This window comes from Columba livia, chromosome 9, assembly GCF_036013475.1.
Source record: "Columba livia isolate bColLiv1 breed racing homer chromosome 9, bColLiv1.pat.W.v2, whole genome shotgun sequence".
NCBI lineage: Eukaryota > Metazoa > Chordata > Aves > Columbiformes > Columbidae > Columba > Columba livia.
The window spans coordinates 25282592-25302716 of NC_088610.1; the positions used below are offsets into that span (position 1 = coordinate 25282592).

The 20125-nt window shown below is 48.4% G+C and overlaps 1 protein-coding gene across 2 annotated transcripts in view; it reads left to right on the forward strand.

The window, feature by feature from the left end:
• The first annotated feature begins 15366 nt into the window (after positions 1-15366).
• ST6GAL1 (ST6 beta-galactoside alpha-2,6-sialyltransferase 1) overlaps positions 15367-20125 on the forward strand; it is a 50980-nt gene continuing 46221 nt past the window's right edge. The window contains exons 1-3 of one of the 2 annotated variants that reach the window (XM_065074325.1): positions 15367-15425; positions 18621-18693; positions 19925-20106. The gene's annotated coding sequence lies outside the window, so the exon portion shown is untranslated. Of the gene's footprint in view, positions 15426-18620; positions 18694-19924; positions 20107-20125 lie in introns of those variants that run through there. The other variant, XM_065074320.1, reaches the window with a different exon arrangement.

Here is a 20125-nt window from a genome sequence, read left to right on the forward strand (position 1 = left end):
CAGCCTCCCAGATGTTATCTCTGCCTCCCAGGAGGCAGGTGGAAGGCAGCGCTGGCTGCCTGGCTTATCTCTGGGGATACAAGCAGCTGATATGACCCTTGATGCACTCCCTTGTGGTTATGTTGTCTTACACACTTGCTTTGCAGGTTGGTGCTGGCTCCTGTTCTCACTGCAGAGGGAGATATTGTACAATCCACTGAGCTATTTCTGGCTGTGTGATAGGAAAATATTTAAAATGCCCTTTGCTCTTCCCGGTGACAAGCAAAATTTGCCACCAAATGTGGACTGGACTGGCAGTGCCTGCAGCTGTAGTGCTCAGAGGCGGTAGCTCTGGCTGAGGCTGGGGGGGGGTTTGACACAGAGAGAAAGCTGCTGTCCCCAGGCCCTGCAGGACCTGCTCCTCTTTGTACCGCAGTCACCAGATCTCCAGGGCAGGACACACTGCCTGTACCTGGCTTGGCTACAATCCTTGTGCTGAGCCTGAGCTTGTTTTCTCGCTTGAATCTGATGCAAGTCTGTAAATATGAAAAATACAAACCCGATTTGATGGATTGTGGATCATGTTTTTCACTAGGAATTAAAAATAAGCAGAAGGTTATATTTAGCCATCTATAAACAGGAATAAAATAGAGCAGGAGGCTCATCATTAGCTGTGCTCCATCAGTGAGGTCACGGTCCCCAGTGGTGTGATCCGAGGGGTGAAAAGCTGCTTTGGCCATGGGCGTGTGGCAGTGTTGGGACGGCTGCCTCTGGAGGAGGTCAGGGGCTGCCCAGACCAGCAGGATCCATGCTGTGGGGCAGAGGAAGAAGCCCTTGCCTGCCCACCATTGTCCCTCCCCAGTGGGGTTGAGCCACCACCATGGAGCCCAGCCCATGGGAACTGTTGTCCTCATGGTCTTCCCTTCCCAAAGCTGCTGTGCCCCCCTACCCTGGGACTCCTCCGCTGGGATCTAGCCCCTGCCCTGTCCCGGTTTGCTGTCCCCCAGGGTTGCCTGGCTCTTCCCTCCTCTTTCTGCTGGCCTTGGATACCGCACGTCCCAGAAACAACACACATTCCTCACTTTGCTAAAAACAGCAAAAGCTGCTTACGCCATTTAGCAGGCTGGCTGGGGGCTGTTACAGGCTATTTTGGTGCTGCCCGAGGCTGTGTGCAGCAGAGGAACCACAGCTTGTGTGCCAGGAGGCTTATGGCTCTGACCCTGGACATTGCCAGTGGCCCTGGCCAAGATAGCTCATTCCTCTGCTGCAGCCCTGCCAAATCTGCTTACAGACCCTGTGCCTGCCTCTGCTGTCACCCCACGGGCACCTGCATCAGGTGCACAGTGGTGGTGAGCACTGAGGAGCCAGCTTCAAACAAAAAGCAGTAAAGTGACCTGTAGTGCTGGTGCCACTGTCAGCAAGGACCCTGGCCACACCTTGGAATTCTCTGTGACCCTGGGCATCATTGGGTGCCCAAACCCTTCCCTGTACTGCATCGCTTTTCCCTCTAGTAGCTAATTATTAATGGGAAAGAGGAGCTTTCTCCCTGCGGGGGTCTGGAGGGTGTCAGCCTGGTCCTGTGTGCCCTTGGGGGCTCCTCAACCCCTCTCTGGCAGCCTGGCTCCCATGGGGTCCACCAAGCCGGTAGGTGCACCTTCTGCAGCATGGCATTGGGCTGCTGTGGCCGTTCACATCCCCCATGGTGCCACTGGGGAGACACAAGGGCATCAGCACAGCATGTGGTGCAGCTGTGCCTGTCACTAGCCCGCGGACCCTGATGTCCCCACTGGATTTTCCTACATGAGATCAGGGAGGCAGCTCAGGTGCAGGGATGGGCAGATCTCGCAGCGGTGGCCAAGACAGGCTGTGTGGGCACAACACAGGTTGTGTCAGCCCACAACAGGGCACAAGGGCCTTATGGGGCTGTGCATGGTGGGTGCTCACTCAGGGGGATGGTAGTAGAGGGGACAGCAGCCCTAGGGGTGTGTGCCATGGTGGGGATGCTGAGCCAGTATTTGGGGACCACCAGAAGCCAGCAGTGAGGAGGGCTGCCTGATGCCTTCGCCTTCACTGGATGAATCCGGTCCGCTTCTCAGCAGCAGGGTTACCGATTTCTCAATCCATTTCACACAGACTAATGTTCTCTTTTCTTCCATGCAACAGGTAGCTCGGGCAGATCAGCTCCTTGCCAGGCTTGAGCAACAATGTGTTTCGCTTCTTGGTGATAAATTGTTCCCAGCCTCAGGGGATCCCCCTTGGCTCCCAGCAAGGGATCTTGGCACAGCAGGATTTCTCATGCCAAAAGGGACATTGAGACATATTTGAATAGGAACCAGGGCCCTGTAAATACTACTCAAAGCTCCTTTTATTAATGTTATAGGCATCCACAGGGCACTTGTTTCTGCATTGCAGAATCGGGGTGCTGCTTTGGTCTTACCGGGCTTTGCGGGGGAAATGCAGCTGAGGTCCTGTGCAGGGGTTTATTCACGATGCTGTCCAGCTCTCCTCTGCTCTCACGCCAACTCGCAGCTGAGACAGGTACTGGCTTCTTTTAGTACAGGCTGGTCTTGTTTCGGGGCTCATTCTGGGCTGGGAAGAGGCCGGGCTGGGAACAGGGTAACATTCTCAGTGATCCGGCAGGTGGAGCATCCCCTGCTGAAATGTCCTCCCCAGATTTCACTCCCAGCAGTGGTCACATCTTTCTGACAAGGCACCCAAGAGTGTATGTGCCACTGCCTGGCTCTGCCCTTCAGCTTTGCTGCACAGACTGACCTATTAATGAGGTATTTAATGAGTTTTCTACTTGCCCATTAAAATGAACCCCTCAATGCAGGTGCAGAAGGAGAACTTGCAGCTGCTAATCACACAGCCCCCGGAAGCCTACTTGCATTTATTGAAAGCACATTTTTACAAAGTAGATACATTATTTATTAGGAAAGCATTTCTGAATAATTCAGGCATGGAGAAGAGCCGTTTCCTTTGTACACATGAATTTCCTCATTATCCAAGCCAGCCAGGTCCCTTGGCTGCAAGGTTTGGACAATAGATGGAGCTCACTACCCAGCACCACCGAGGCTGGGGGGACACAGTAGAGCCACCGCTCTGGCCAAGAGCAGCAGAAGCGTGTGTAGCGGTTTCCCTTGGGGGTCTTGGACAACATGGTGCCTGCCCTTGGTGGCACTATCGACAGAGATGCTCCTGCAATTTCCATCTGCTTGATCCGGCCAGGCTCTTTACACCACTGGTGTGTGTGCTGTGGGTTGGAAGGGAGCCCTGACCCCAGCCAGCTGAAAACTGAATGGAAGAGAAAAATTTAGGTGTTCTTTGAGGGGGCTTTGTGGCATTGGTGCAATGTGGTGGATGTAATCCCAGCTCAACTACCTTGGGCTCTCTGCTCCATGTCACTCTTCCAGCCTTTTCAAAGGGGTGTTTTCCACCCAGTCCCCTGTTTTTCATCACTTTTGGTTGCTGAGGGACAGAAATGGCATTATCCCCCCCTGCCCTGGTCACCACTCCCCATCAATGGAAATGTCTCTCAGACCCTGTACTTGCTGTTCTTGATTTAGGGTAACAGTGTCACTGGGCTGTGCACAAAGCTGAGGAGTATGTTTGCTCTGGGTCTGATGGGAAAGTGGAAGGGGCATGTGGAATCCCAAAACACCAAGCGGTTTGGCAGAGGCTGCAACTGGCTCCTTGCTGGGGGGATGCACAGGCAGCAAGGGGCCACGGGATGCTGGGGCTCCTGTTGATGCTGCTGGGGTTTCAGGGTGATCCCCAGCTCTCCCCACAGCAGCTGGTTGGGATTTAGGACTCTTCACAGAAGGGTTTCCTCTCCTTCTGTCTGTCCCTTCCCTCTGGTTGCTCTCGGTGCAGGCAGGGCTCCTCTTGGCTCTGTAAACCACAGCCCTCATCTGCTGTGTTTGAAAGCACTGCCTGGTGACAGCCCAGTGCCATTCATGTACCCGTCCACCCCATCACTGGGGTGAAAGCCAGGAGCCCATGAGTGAGATAACACCCTCCCATCACACTTTTTTTTTTGCGTTGTATAAATGCACAAGAATAATTTTTGACCATAATGGTTTTTCCATTCACTGCAGTATCGATTCAGAGCCACCAGCTCTGGTAACCTCTGCCGTGCATTAGCTGCATCCCTGCTGTTTGCAGAATGATGGATGTGAAGGCAGGGTGGTGGGGCAGGTGGGTCTGTCTTCCCAGTACAGGACCCTCCTGGATTGTCATTCAATGCCAGTGACACTGCATCACTGCACCCTCAGGCCAGGTGACCGGTCACTGCGTGCCTTGCAGAGGTTGTGCGCTCAAGCTCAGTAATCTTAGCGCTCAAAACAGCAGTGAGACGCTAAGGGATAACAGTTTGCTTGTTTCTCCCATTGTTTATAAAATGAGATCACTTACGAGCAAGGACAGGATTAATTAAAGGCATTACAAACCTTACATTAGCTATAGAATGAAATATCATCGTGGAAACTGAGCCATGCATATTTCAGCAAGAAACTGTAATATCTGATAAAAATGGTTACTATATGTTTTTACTTTGGGCATTTCACAGTATAAATCATCTTAAAGCACTCTTTGGGAAGTTGCAGAGAATGATATATCTGTGACACTTTCACTAGGGCATTTCTTTGTGCTTAGCAGGAGGCGTTTATGGCTGCTGTAGGGCTAATAAAAGACTTATGATGTCTTCAATTATTCATTTTTATAAGTGCTTGTTCTCCTGACCTGAATAGCCAAAACCACACTGTGACTGGTTTTAGCAGTAAATAGTTGTTATTTTTTCTGGAGTTGAATGACTTTGCCTCCACTGCAGATGTTGCCTCTCTTCCACATGCAAGACAATAGTTCACTCTCAGCTGTCACAACGTTTTATATGTTTCTCACTTTGGGAAGCACCTTTCTGCCTGGCAGCACAGGAGGCACCGGCTGCCTCAGCAGCCTTTGTTCCCACCTGGGCTGCAGCATCTTGCCTTGTGCCTGCCAGGAGGTTTATGTGTGAGTTGATGAAGCAGATCTGGAAGCTGAAAGCAGACCAAGGACCTCAACACGCTGTTGCTGCAGACATGGTGAGGAGCTCTGCAGGACTGTGATGTACTCAGAGCGTTGTGTTCACTGCGGTGCGCTGTGGTCTGCAGCCCCCGTTAGAGCTTCCTCCCTCATCCTTCCAACTCAGCCTGGGCAGAGGAAAGAGTTTCTTTTGCTGCAGACCTGATGTTTTAAGAAACCTTTAGAAACACACACGCAAAAAACGCAGTGGTTTGTGTCAGTGCCTCTGAGCTGGTGCTTTGATGGCAGCCTGGGACTCCCTGCTCTGGATGGGGCACAGGAGCCATGAGACCCTTTGTGCTCCTTGTCTGGGCTTGAGACAGCTGAGTACCCATGCCCACATCGAAATCCTGCGGGACTGGGCCCCCAGACACCAAACCCCCAGGCAAATGAGATGTTCCGAACCCTCCTGTCTCCCCCGTCCATCAACCTCGGGGTGCCTCAGTGTGCTGGGCTGAGATCCTGCCGCCTCGGCATCATGAGAGCCTGCTCTGGCAGAAGCTGTGGAGCTAGACAGGCGGGCGGAAGTGAAAGCACTTCTATATTAAACTACATTTTCTGGTCCTTCTTTATAGGTTTTTAATGTGATTCGTATGTCCCTGCCTGGCATGTCGCCCGTAGCCAGGAGCTCCCCATCCTCCTGCTCCTTGATGCAGTGTTTTCTGTGGATTAGGTTCAACTGGATAAATTAATCTCCTTTTGTATCTATAATCCCTGTGAGGGTGGTGTCCTTAACAGAGACTGTGCCTTCTCATTGTTTTGCCAAAGCAAGTACCAGCTCCCCACTGTGTCTCTTCTCAGATGACACAGAGGTTCTCTGAATAGCAAAGAGAGAAAACAAAAAGGATCTGAGCCGTTTTTTTTTTTTCTCTTTTTTTTTTTTTCCTCCCTTTCTCCAGACAGCTACACGTATCCATCTCACGGAAAATTGCCCAAATACTTTAGTGTTTTACTTTTCACATGCTTGCATCCTTGTGGCTCTGTCTGTGAAGCCTGAGCTTCACAGAAGCACACTGCTGACTTGCTGATGGAGATGGGGACATCAGAGAGAGTCTCTTTGACAGGGAGAGTGAGAATAGGGCTTTCTCTGCCCCCACAACCAAAGAAAAAAGATTAAGGAAATTCAAATAATCAAAATGAGGCATGGTACAGGTATTCATCACAGGAAACACCCCTGTACCTGCTATATGGGACTGCAACGGGCCTGTACTGACCTACAAGTGGTCCAGCTAAAAAGTGTGATTTCTGTCACAGCAAAAGCCATTCTTGTGCCTGATCAAGACCACTGATCTGAGGCAGGAATGAGGACTTGTGGCATTGTCTCATTTTCCCAAGGCAGGGCAGAGCACCGGTGCGTGCTGACCCCGGGCTCTCTCCCAGACAGCTGGCTCTCTCAGCGGGGAAACCTTTCAGCAAACTTCCCGTCAGTGGCTTCAGAGGGGACCGCTGGTGGCACATGGGTGCTGACATGTCACCTGCGCTGTGTCGCTGCACAGCATTACCCCACCTTCCAAAAACAAAGGTTTTGCTTGCCCAAGTTGGCACCAGTGTGGGCTGGTGACACTGGTGCCATCCCTGTCTCCAATGCTGTGGCACAGGGCAGAATCTGGCCACCAAGCCCCACAGCTTGTTTGTTGTCTCTTGGCTTGCTCTCCACAAATATTTTCATCCAGCTGAAGCATAAATAAGCGCTTATGGCTTTGCCGTTTAGGTTTGTGTTGAGCCTGGAAATGCCAGCATGTGTTTGCTGGAGATAATCAGGGTGCTTTTGTGCTCGGTGGCCTTGGCATCTCTCACTCCCTTGCTTTTGTTTCTGCTCTTTGTCTCCCACCTTCCCTTTGGTGTGCAGTGCCTTTTCTGATACCTCTGAAAATAACAGATTTCATGTCTTGGTAATTTTTTATATTTATTTCTGAAATGCAGGGAAGTGGTATCTCTACATGCATTCCTCAGTGATTGCTGCTTGTGCAGTGTGTGTCTTTATGATTCAATTAAAAATGTTACAACATTTCCCCAGCAGACCCTGCCACCATCCTGGCAAAGCATTTTCGACCTTGGTTGCATTGTTCAGTTTGCGAGTGCGAAGTATTATAACAGCCTTTCCCTTTGGGACAACGTGCTCAGGCTGCATTGTAATGACTCCAAAATACAGTGTTTCTGTCTGTCTGCAATGGAGAGAAAGAACAGCCCTAAGGCCATTGCTCAGGCTTAGCATTTCTCTGAGCCTGAGATTACTTGCTTTTTGAAGTGAAATACCTACAACTAAGTTCACCACAGTTCACCTGCTCCCTCAGCAGACCCTTACCCTCTCACACATGACACTCGGGTTCGCTTGGCTCTATGGGTTTGTGGTCCCCAGCTCTCCTCCTCCCCACAGCAGCTCTGTCATCTGCAAGGAGGTCTCATACACACTTTTATTAGAGAAAAGCATTGACCATGTTGCATCACCCTAAAGAAATGTTCTTTCTCTGTCATGTTTATTTTACCTAGCTTTTCTGAATTTATTACTTTTCCTGCTGTCTTCTATACTATTCACCTGATACTTGTTTCCCCCACCACCTCCTGCATGTTCAGTTTGTTATGTGCACTTGTTCCTGAGCAGAATACAAACTCAGCAACATCTGAATTTTATTTTCCACTGCTGGTGTTGGAGGGCAGCACAAGATGGCCCTTGTAGCTAATGACAGGGCTGTGTTCAAGACCTTATGTATGACCAGATATTAATAACAGGTGGGTTGGGAAATGCTGGTGACCAGAAGTCGTAAAGGAGCATGGGTGGGAACCTGTCCCAGCTGCAGCTCCTCTACATCGGCACATCCCGAGGCTGCTGCATGGTGGCCCATACTTGGGTACAGAAAACCTCCTGCTATTTTCCCTTACAGAGGCAGGCTGTGAAACCCAGGGGCTCAGCGACCTTCCCAGTCGGCTGGTGAGTCAGTTGCAGGGTGTGGAACCTTTGCTGTGTTTTGGATTTGTTATTGCTCAGCTCCATCCTCCCTGTTTTGGCTCTCTGACCCATTGGCTGCTCCACAGCCTCTCTTGCTTCTGAACTTGGGAACCTGCTTTCCCAAGAGTATCCCCTGTAACACCCCCTCCTCTTTATTTTGGGAAGCCAGTGAGTGAGGAGTTGCAGCAGAGAGACTGAGGATGTTCATTTCTCAGCAAAACTCTCTGTTCCTAGTGAATCTGGTTTTGAAGGGGAAGGCTTATTGCTAACGCCTTGCAATAGATGGGAATTGACTTGCAGTCCCTACTCAGTTACTCTGTTCTTTAAGAAGGTTGTTAAAATGCTGCTGATGGGTTATAAACTAGCAGCAGTCTTTCATAAACCTGATGAAGTTTTTGTTATACCCTCTTGTTGCCATTTCAATATATAATTTACATGAACCTTAAGGCTTTTGATGTCCATTGTAGCCACCTGCGTACGATTTGGACACAGGATAAGGTCCAAATGGCTGTCTCCTAAATCAATGCCTTCCTAGGAGCACAGAGAGCCTAAATGGGGTGAGGTTGCTTGTTTTTACCCCTGGAGGAAGTCAGCTGAAGCCTCCAGCATGGAAAATGGTTTGGTGCTTGCCCCATCACTAGGGATACTCTTATTCTAGCATGGGGAGAGGTGTCTGTTTTGTATACTCGTTTAGCTCTGAACATAGGCAAAGGACACATCCTTTTAGTTTCCATAGAAAATGAACCTTCTCTGTTGTCTCTCTGACTTTTCTTTGAGCTATTTTAATAATTCCCTCAGGTTTGTCTAGGCACCAGCGAGACGTTTCTCAGGGGCTGTGCGTACCAGGCAGGCTGGGTAAGGTCTCACAACCTCCTCCTGTCACTCAGGAGACCTGAGAAGTGGCACCTGCACTGACTGTCTGGGACAGCCTGTGTCAAGCAGGGGGATGTCAGTGGGGCTGCAGCATCTCCTCAGCATCAGACTCCCTGTTCAGAAGCTCCCTTTGACCTCATCTCAATAGGTATCAGCAGGAGTTCTCTCCAGTCCACATTGTCTAAGTATGGCTGAGTGGTGTCCATCAAACCTTGGCATTGTCTCACCTCCCTTTGCCATATTTAAGCTGTGCCTTGCTCAGGGCGGAGACTTGATGGAGGCAACCTCCCCTTGAGCAAATCTCAAGGAAATTTCTTTTGCTGTTGGTGATACCCATCTCCCCATTCATCCCTCCTCATACAGAGCACTAAGAGACTCTTCCATGTGTGCTACATACATGTGATTTATTTCTTCGCAGCAAAGTTCTCTATTTTGTTTCGTATTTCTGCAAATCAGCCTTCCAGCTCTGCCCACAGGTGGGCTCTGTCCTGGCCTGTCTCTATTCCCACCATCTGCATGCTTCTCCTGACCGTCTCCTACCCTTTTGCTTGGTGTGGATTTTGCAAGAAGCATTTCCTCAGAGCTTCTATTTCTGCCCTCATTTGGCACATTCCTGTGGTTTCCGTACCAATCTGTTGCGATATTGCACTGCTTTCCTACCCAGTCTTGCAGCCCTTCTCATTCCCATGGTGTGGATGCTGCCGTGTTCTAGCTGTGGTTTGCTATATTCAGGAAGGGATATTCTCATTACAACTCGAATGATGGATTCCCCTGTCCTCCAGAAGAGCATGTTTAATTTGGCTGTCTCTGCGCTGTGTATAAGAGCTTCTGCACAAGTTTCCTGCCCCTTTTGTTTTTCTTAAATTCAACATTTTTCAAAGTTTAATCTATGAATTCTATATATTTAAAATTGGTGTAGCGCAGTCCAATAACCTGCTTACTGTTCTCCACTTAACTTCTAAATCAGAGACAGTAGGTCTGTTCAGAGGTACTAAATAAAAAATGTGCCTTTTATTCCACTTTCAGGCTCCATCTGCCTCTTTGAAAAGCTGTACTTTTTGCTTGAATCCTTTCCAGCTGTCACAAGTATTTCAAGGAGGTTGAGGCAGTTTGGCTTTTATAGCTACTCTCTTCCATGTTCTGCATCTGCCACCTCTGCTCTTCCCACCTGTTTCTATCTTCTGTGTTTAGACCAGCACCTTGGGTACCGTGCAGCATCAGTCACTAGGAAGGACTTTGCAATATGATTAGGACGAGTCGTTAATAGAATATAGCAAAAGATTTGCATGTTTTGCTCAGGCTTCTGCCACTGAAATAACAACAGCTGCTCTAAACCCAAACTACTTTCCAGCTGGAGCCTTCCAGCGTTTGCAATCCAAACCCCTGGCAGATGGGGCTGCAAACAACAGCCCCTTCTATAAATCCATACATATGGATCTCTGCTAACCCTGGCCCTCTCGCTGAGCTCCTGTGAGTAAATACACATGCATGAGGGACTAAGGCCAACAACTGCAAGTGGGCTTTTGCCAACACATTCAAAGAAGACTTGAGAAAAGCTTGACCTTCCTTTCAAGGCCAAGGCCAGATCCCTCTTTCTGCACAGACGTGTGGAGGAGGATCTAGTGTTCCCTTTGTATGGCAAAGCCTGCTGACTGGGCAGCTTGATCAGGTTGCTCAGAGCCCTGTCCAGCCTGACCTGGGATGTTATCAGAGACGGGGCATCTACCAACTCTCTGGGCAACCTGTTCCAGTGTTTCATCACTCATAATAAAAAAACCTTTCTGCCTTGTTTCTAATTTGAATATATCCTCTTTTAGTTTAAAACCATCACCCCTTGCTCTGTACTCCCTCTCTCCCTCCCAGATCCCTCCCTCCCTCCCTCCTACCACCCCCCATTTCATGTTGATGAGTTTGTACTGTTTCTACATCCCAGAGCATTTCTCCCTCTTTTTCACTTCATTTCAGTTTCAAAAATGTGGTGTTTGCTAACGCTTAGCAAAGAAGTTCAACAGAAAAAAGACTTTATGTTTCATTCTCTTCTGACCAGGTAAAGTTTGGGTCAGGTACCACTTCCTGCAACGTTCTCTATACGGTCAATAAAGTTACTTCTATCAGCAGCAGAATACTGTAGTTACACAGAGACTATGACAGCGACATGTCATTTATCCAGGATTCTAATATTTTCTTTCTGAACACTACATAAAATGCATCCTTTTGGCAAATTAAAGAAAGCCCTATTCATGGACTAATAGAATCACAGAATGGTTTGGGTTGAAAGGGATCTTAAAGATCACCTTGTTCCACTCCCCCTGCCATTGGAAAGGACACTGCTGTTCTTATCTGACAGTGAGTCTTTTGCTTCCTGTGTTATTGTAGGTAATGCAGAATTTGTCTCTCTTTGTGAACCTCATTTCCTTGAGATCTTTTCTCGATTCACAGCTTCCCCTTTGCACGTTATGTCAGCAGCTCTCAGGTCACGTCCTATGTTGAAGTCATGTCTTGGAAAAGAAGAGATGTGGGCTGAAGGGGATCAGGGATAACTCCTGTTTAGAGCTATGATGTTTGTGGATTTGCAGTTAGTGTCTGTATAGCAACAGATGGAAGGATAAAGCTCCAGAACAGGTGGAGAGGACAGTTACCCGGAAAGAAGTCTCATTGGCATCAGCTAATGTGTCAAGAGACAGGACCTGTGCCGAGGCCAGCACACCTCACTGTGCCAGCGTCAAGGGAGTGGGTCACCCAGAAGGACAGACAGCTCCATGATGGGTTTGTGAGCTTTGCAGTTAGAAGCATACCCTTACAGACTGGAGCAGACAGGCCTGGGCTGAGGTTTTTTCTTGTTAAGTGTTCAGAAACATGTACTTTTTCTTCTTCTCTGGCCCAGAGGATTTCTAAGCAAATTAAGGTGATGGAGGATGCAGGACAAGGGAGAGCTGTGTTCCCTGTGCTCTGAGCTGGGCAGACTGCAAAGGCAGATCTTCTGTCTCTCTCTTCTAATTAGAAAGTTAGTCTCAGCACTACCTTTGGAGGGCAAATCTCACCCCTGGGAGACCTGTACTTGTGCAGATGTGCTGGGAGCGTTGGTGAGGAGGATCTGCTTGGTGCTGGAAAATTATGTGGCAGGGATTCCGCTCATGCCCAAATGGAAACGGGGCTGTTCTGAGGCTGAAACAGGCCACGAGCAGGCAGTGAAGCCAGCTTGGCAGGGAGAGTGTGGGCAACGTGCTGCGTGGGGCAGGGGAGGCATCGCCGAGGAGCTGCGGGCAAGTGCTTCAGAAAGCAATGTGGTGAGAAGGCAGGTGTTTTTGCAACATGGGGACGGGTTATGTGGTATGGAGATATGATCAAGACATGAGCAGTTGAGAGGCTAATGGTGAGCAAGTCCAGACAGTACACGAAGAGAGCAAGTGTCAGAGATAGGAGAAGCCCTTTGCAAGACAGTGCGGGCACAGGAGCTGGAGCATCCCTTGTTAGAGGAAGTGGAAAACATGATAAAAGAGACAGGAGAAGACTGCTGTAATACCTATAGGCACAATTAAGGTGCCAAATACAGGAAAGACAAACATCAACATGGCATTAAAAATGTAAGGTATCAAGAAAGCATGGAAAAAGCAGACAGTACCAAAAAACTGGTGAAAGAAGAGATCCAGCAGTCATGAAGAAATATGGCCCTATACATCCAAATGATGGTAGTGGAGTAGGGTTATTATCAGCAGGCTGAATAGTTGAGTCCTATTGGATACCTTGTCCTTCCTACTCTACTTTCCCAGCCAAGGATTCAAAGTACCTCTCACCTTATGCATAACAGGAACACAGGGCATGCTGTAATCAGCATTTCCAGCACCCTTACAACAACCTCTTCTTGCACTTCTTCAGAAAACTGACATCAAGGCTGAACGTGAAATAATTTTATTTGTATATCTAACCCCCTTCCATATAGCAGGCTCCAGAATCAGAGTGGAATAAACTTAGTTTCCATCACAAAGTGAGAGACCAAAGATCTCTCACTACCTCACCAGTTCTCTGGAAATCTTAAAAATGCAGAATCTGTGGCGTGTCGCTGTGTTCAGCAATACCTCGCTGTGACTGTGTCCAGCCACGTCAGTGTGGGTCAACACACATAAGGGCTGTAAAATCTGCCCCTGAACTTCCACTTTTGCAACTTGAAAATGCAGTTAGCTAGTTTGCAGATCGGTTAAGGGTCTCAAGGGGCAAAGTGTGCTAAGGATGCAGATACAGGTCAGATAACTGAACTAGATGCAGGAGGGCCAAGGGGAAATTGCTGACTTGTAATGTGAATGACACATGGCAAGAACATCCTGCTGCCTCCCTGCTAGGGATGCTAAAAGAACTGTACCCTTTCCAGCACAGCACTGCACAACATCATGGAGCTGATTACTTTAGGAATAAATTTTACACTTTCATACACTCAAAGCACAGTTCTGGATTTAAAGGAAAGAAGGGGTCATAGACTAACATAGAGTTTGTCGAAGCAGGCATGAATGGTGTACATTTGGACCTTTTAAGGTCTGTTGGCTTGTCATGAGTTCACTAAAAAGGAAGGGAAGCAATAATGTTTTTTCTTAGAGCTTGTCTAACACGTTCTTTAATTTCATCCCTGCTGCAGGGAGTCAGACAACTTGATTAGTTGGCATAAGAACACCCTGCAGAGGTACGCAAGCCTGTGTAGTGCCCCTCATCGCTGCTCTCTTTGCTATGGACGAGGAACTGGGAGAAGCTGATGCCTTCTGCTAAGGAGATCCCAAATCTCCGCTCCAACCCAAAGCCCTCCTTCTATACACCGTGATCGCATGGTGGGTACAAAAACACTCTGCGGTCCAGATGAACTGTGAACTTGCTCTGTTCTGTATGTGCCGAGTTCTGATGTGTCTTTTAAGGTTTCTTAGATTTACTGCATTGAGTTAGATCAGATAAGCTCCTAATTCTTCAACTCTGCGCATACATGCAGCAGGTGGAGCATGAAGTAGCTACGCTAGATGCACTGTTTCTTAACCTGAGCTGGAACATCTCCTGTACAGGAGGAGGCTCATAGAGCCCCATTGCAATTTGTCTGGGATTCTGAGGAGTGGTGGCAAGTTGTATGTCATGATGAGAACTCCTTGAAAATGTTTTGTTGAATTTATTTTTCTGTTGACTAAGCTTTTTCTGAGTGTTTTGGTGTTGTGGTTTTTTCCCTTAACAAACTTAAGAAAAATATTTTTATTAAATTCCATCAAGAAAAACACTTCAAATTCAGTGGTTTCCATGTTGGGGGTTCTTGGTTTTTGTGAAAATGTAATGCTGTCGCTAATGGCAGGTGCTGACAGGATTGGCTAAAGTGTCTGATATTTTTTTTCAGGGATCTGACTCCATGTCCATTGTAATGAAACGGTTTAGTGCACACAGTTTAATTACTATAGACTGACAATCAAACAGGATGACTCAGCCAGCACCAGACCAAGCTCATTTGATTTTTGAGCCATGTGGTTTGTTTGTATTTCACAAGGGACAAGAGGACAAAATTAAAACTTGCCTGTAAAAGCAGATTCTGGCTCAGAATATTCCTCTGGAAAAGAAAAATAGACCCTGCAAAACTTCTGACATGGTCACAATGCCCTGATGTGCTTTTATTTTTGACCCATGATGCTTTACAGTTCAGAGAGGAGCAGCAAGGCACTTGGTGATGTGTAATTCACCTTCACAGGGAAGACTGTTGTCTCCCCCTGCCCAAAAAAAACCCCATAACTAAACACTAAGAAACTCCATGCAGTCGTGGACCAGAGCCTGTGAAAGGTCTTCACTTACATCAATGCAAAGTCAGGCAAATTTGGGCTGATTTTGCACAGATGCAAACTAAGGGTTGCTCCCCAGGCTGGGCCAGGGAGGTGGAAAGTGATGGGTGTGGGCAGGCAGTGAGGGGTGCAGGCAGCTCTTTCTGCATCAGTTACCTGACTGTGGCCTCAGCCATGGCCTGCTGGAGCAGGGAGCAGCATGAGTGACTGCAGAAATGAGTATATTATTTGTCAAAGTCTAGATTACTGTAACAAAAGCGAAGTTTTGGGGCTAACTGAAAGCAAAGCCTGACTGGGGAGCGCTGATGGTCACATCTCATATGTGACAGCTGCACTCCAGTGTCTGCAGAGTGATGGGCAGCTCTTCTGCAGGCAGGAAATCTCTAAAGGGTGGCCACCGACATCTGTTAACCCAAGGAACAAATACAGACCATGTAGCGGCTGCAGGCAACCACACTCTTCCTGCTAGCCTGGAAAAACAAGCTTCCATGAGAAATAAAACAGAGCTTTCCAAGGAAGAGTGTCTTGCCTGTGAGCTTGGGCTGGGGAATGTGGCTCTTGGCCAAGGAAATTCCTCTTGCTCATCGTTGACCTCCCAGACTGTTGGCTGTGACCCAAGGAAGACGTCCTCCTCCTCCAGAATGCTGATAGGGCTGTGGTATGCCTGACCTCTGGGAAATGAGTTTGTGAAATATCACTAGTCTTTTCCACATCCCTTTCTGCTCAGAACAGAAATGCATGGGAAAACCTGATTACCTTCTGCTGCTACCCTGGTAGGTGTATGGCTTGCAGGGTTGGTGGGACTGGATTTTCTTCCAGAATTATGAGATTGCTCTAGATGCTTAAGAGGTAATTTTAAAGATGTTTCAGTTGTATTGTGAACTTTATCACCCTACAAACTGGCTTTTGGACCACAGCATGTTCTGTAATGTTCTGTAGAATGAGTAAGGACCTCAAGTTCCCCTACTGAGGTTGTGTAATCTGCATGATTATTTTCTGCAGAAAAGGAGTTCCTTGTTTTCTTAGTTAGAAGGGCTAATTCATCTTTAAAAAAAAAAAAAAATAATAATCTTTTTTTTTTAATCAAGATAATAAGAGGGGGTGGGGCAAAGAAATTTAATTCCTATAATCTGGTTTTGCTAAGCTTTAAAGCATACGAATCCCTCTCTTACCTAAATAAGGCTCAATGTAATTTTCTTTCCCGTTTTATACTTACAAGGAGCTGAAGACATTAGCAGCATACATAATCGTGTTAGGGTGTGGATCGCAGGAATCATTCTAGGTGTTAATTGTTCAGACTTGAACCTTCTCTCCCATGTGAAGAAAACAAAGAAAATGCTACCCACAGTCACTATTTTTTGGTTGGCTGGAACAAAACGGCAAAAGGAGTGGTGTGATTTCTTTTTTTTTTTCCTCATCTGCGTGTTGCTGTGCATCACGATCTGGCTCTGGAGCAACCTCCTCCTGCGCCAGCCTGCGAGGAGGCTGAAGGGAGCGGGGCTGGGCTACCTGTGTCTGTGCATTCTCCGCTCCGCCCCGCTGCCATGCCTACAGGGCTGCTGGAAAATAATGATCACAGCCCAGTCAGATTATAAAACAGTATACACGGGGCTGTGCTGCGCCCAGGGCATGGCTTGAGGCCCCGGCAGCAGAGGAGTGATGTGGTCAGTCACCCTGACCAAAACCACACCTAAGGAAACCCCAGCCCCTGTGACCTGCCACGCTGGGCTTTGCTCACACCCTTTATTATCGGCCAGGTCCGGCAATAAATCTGGTGCCTTGCCAGACCCTGGTAAAACTCAGTGTCTGGACAGAGCAAAGAGTGAACGCTGCCTTCAGTATGTTCCAGGTATTTAAACTGATATACTCCCCCATGCTTCGAGTCCTGCTGTGCACAGCAGCAAACCTGGACTGCTCCCCGGAGCTACGTCCTCGCTTGGGATCTGGCCCCTCTCCCTTCTCTGATGGATGACAGGAAGATGCAAGTTCACAGGCTGTGGTACCATCCTAACCTTTCTACTTGTGTAGATAGAAGTTGGAGAAGAAAACATGGTCCATAGGCTGCTGGGATTTGTGCTAAACTATTCCTGGGCAGAATCCTGTCTCCAAGTGAGAATTTGCTTTCTTCTACATGTGGAAAATCAGTGACACAGAATTTTCCAGCCAAAAAAAAATGGATCTGCCTTTTTCAGCTTGGGCTCTGTGTGGACTTGCATTTGTAACGTTGTCTGCGACTGCAATCTGAGACAATTAAACGTGCCTAGTTGTTGCTGTGTGCATATGCTGCTTGTGTGCCAGTGGGGATTATACATTCTCCCTCTTGTTGCTGTTGCTGCCTGGGGTCTGCCATTTCTCTACCAGTTAAATGTGTCTTATTTTTATTGAATAGCAATGTCCCAACACTAAGAAGAGATAAATACAACATGGGCATAATGAATCATGGGCTCTGGTAGACTTGCTCAACTCCAGGAGACTGTCTGGAGCTGGCCAAAGGATGAAACATGGTGACCTAACTCTTCTTTTTCTTTACTTTTGCCTGGAAACTGCACCCACGGGAATTCAGAAAACAAGACTCATCCTGCCTGTGCAAGAATTCACGATCCCGAACGGGCCACGAGGAGGAATGTGCCTGGGAAGGCAAGGGGGCTGAGTGGCATCGCGCTCCGCTCTGCCCGATGTCCCTCTGTGAGGAGGGAGCTGGCTGCTGCCGCTGCCTGGGGGTCTGGCGAGGGGCTGGCTGAGTGCTGGTTTTGCCAGAAAAGCCTTGTTCAGTGCAGTGCGTGCCAGGCTGAACACAAGTGGTATAACACCATCCCGCTGGGAGAAGAGCAAATGAAATGGAGGGTGTGGACAGCAGTGCGTGTGTATGCGCCATGCAACTCCTTTCCCTCTTCTCAGGCCAGGGAAGGCTCCAGGACAGGCATCAGAGGTGAAGCCTGAGTGGTGAGGAACCAGAGATGGGCAGCAAGGACTGCAGAACTTGGAAACATGATCTATGAAGGCTGACTGAGTGAACTGGCATTGGCAAGTAGAAAGGAATGAAGATTATGGAGATGGGTTAAGCCTCTAAATATACAAAAGGCCACCACAGAGTAAGGCAGTAAACTGTTCTCCTCCTGGGAATAGGGGAAAAATGACAATAATCTTTTTGAAAAGGCATTGAGAGAAACTTTCCGATTACAGGATAAATAGGCCCTGGAAAAGGTATAGGTTGGGATATCTCCACCAATAGATGTTTTTAACACCAGGTTAGACAAATCTCTGTCAAGAATGCAGGTTTGGGCAGCAAGGATGGACAATGTGGATTTTGGGGGTTATCTTAATTTAAATATTTTTTGTTTAATTGTTTTTACCGTGCTGAAGCCAGAAGCTTCAGGAGAAAAATTCTGCCATTGCACAGGGTAAAGGCATTAATACACATCCCAAGTGTGGTGGGACTTCTGTGAGACTGGTCTGCCCAGCACATAAAGTGAAGGAGTCTTTGAGAAAGATTCCTTTTAACAGCCCCTTAAAAGCATTTACTATTGTTCCTGAACTTCTAATATTAGCAGCCATGGAGCATAAATATTAATCACTTCACTGAGCGGCTGAGTGCTTGTCTGTAACATTTCCAGCAATGCACAGGTAAGTGTGTTCCTTCCCTGCAGAGACAGCCATAAGCAGAAGTGGCAGGAATGTAGCCTCAGGGGCAAAGCTGTCAGCCAGCAACCTGCAGACCTGCCTGCTTCTTTCCCTGAAAGCCACCGATGGTACAGGAAACGGAACCTGATGGAGAATCGGTAATGCTGGGACATGCAGCAGCAGCTGCCAATGCTGAGAGTGGTACAAGGGTCCCTGATCTGGCCTGGGATGTGGCTGCCTTTTTGTGCTGTTCCTCTTTCAAGGCTGCCCATCTCTTTAGAGTGACAAATGGAGAGGAGTGACTATGACTCCCAGTGTTTACCCTGTAACTGCTTGTTCTTCTGCAGCGTAAGGAAAAAAATTACTTGAATGAAGATGTTGACACCAGCTTTGTTCCTCAGAAATCAGCATGGCCAGAAGGTAGGAGTCATGAGTCTGAAAAAGCCAGTGCAGCTCAGGACATCCCTCTGGAATTTGGATGCTCTCCCTTGCTCCCCCTGTGGTCTCCTTTGCTTTCTGCTCGGGGGCATAGCAAAGCAAGTGGGTGAGGTTCACCCTGCGGAGGATCCTGGGCTCCAGCAAAGATTGCTTTGGGTTATCTGCAGATTTTGCAATAGTTTCTAAAGGTAGCGGAAGGTTTCCCTTCACCATGGGTGGTCATTTTTCAGGCACTGTCATGGTCTGAAACCTTGGTTCAGTAAGAGGGGAGGGATGAATCATGTCAGGAGGTGAGGGGGGTAGTGCTTACGGTGGTTTGGGGCTTGCTGTACCAGCCAGGCTGGTGAACTTGTTAAGTTATGCTCCTTCCTGCAAGCAGTGCAGCACAAGGGGAATCTGAGATGGAGCTGAGGACCAGTGAGAAGGGGAATTCTGTGAGAGGGGAATGGGTGGAGAAAGCCAGAAAGCGAGCCTGTGTCTTATTGACCTGCATCCCCCAAGAGGGAGGGCAGGAGGGTTTGCCAGTGCCTTGCACCGACAGCAGTTACCTACCTCTCCGCAGTCTAAGTGCAAAAGGACTGGGAAGATGCTCAGTGACGGATCTCAGCCCAGGCTAAGACCTTTCTGAGCAAACATCCACATAAACATATCACAATTAGTGGTAAATGTGGGCTGGCCAGCTGCCCATCTCACTTATGTCCCTACTCAAGAGCTGTGCAAACTCATCCTGTCTTCAGGTTCAGCGTAAGGTTTAACCAGCTTTTAAATGGTGGGAAGTGCCCTAAACCATTTTGTCTATGTAGGAAAAAATCTGCCTGCCATGAAACCCTAGCTCTGGTGCTGGTGCTCCAGGAACAGTGCTCTCAGCCAAGGGTCCTGGAGAACCTGGGGTACCGTACAGAAACCTGGCCAGGACCCAAGCCCCCTTGCCCAGGCAAGCAGATTGTCTTCCCACTTCTCCCAGGCTCCTATCACGCTGCTTGTGGGGAGCACCCTACCTGGCCCCTCTGCAGTGGGGGAGAGGCACCGGGAGTTGCCTGCACTGCACATGACACCTGGATGTCCCCCAGGTGCATGGCTCTGACTGGTACCAGCTGTAACGGGAGCAGCTGGGGGGAGCACAGTGTTGCAATGTGAAGTGCATTCTGCAATAGCGCTGTGGGTTGTTTATTTTCGGGGAGTTTATTTCAGAATATTTTATATGTCCTTGCAGATATTTTGCCTCCTCTGATGTCAGAGAGCCCTTGGGAAGACCTTACTTGAGTGGGAGTGGAGAGGTCAGCGTGCAGGAGAATGTCACCTGCTGATGAAGTGGGAGTAAGGCACAGCAAGATGCCAAGCTCGGGCACAGACCTGGAGGAGATGTCCCTAGACCAGAAGCCAGCTCCTCTCAAGGTAAAAAAACATTGATACA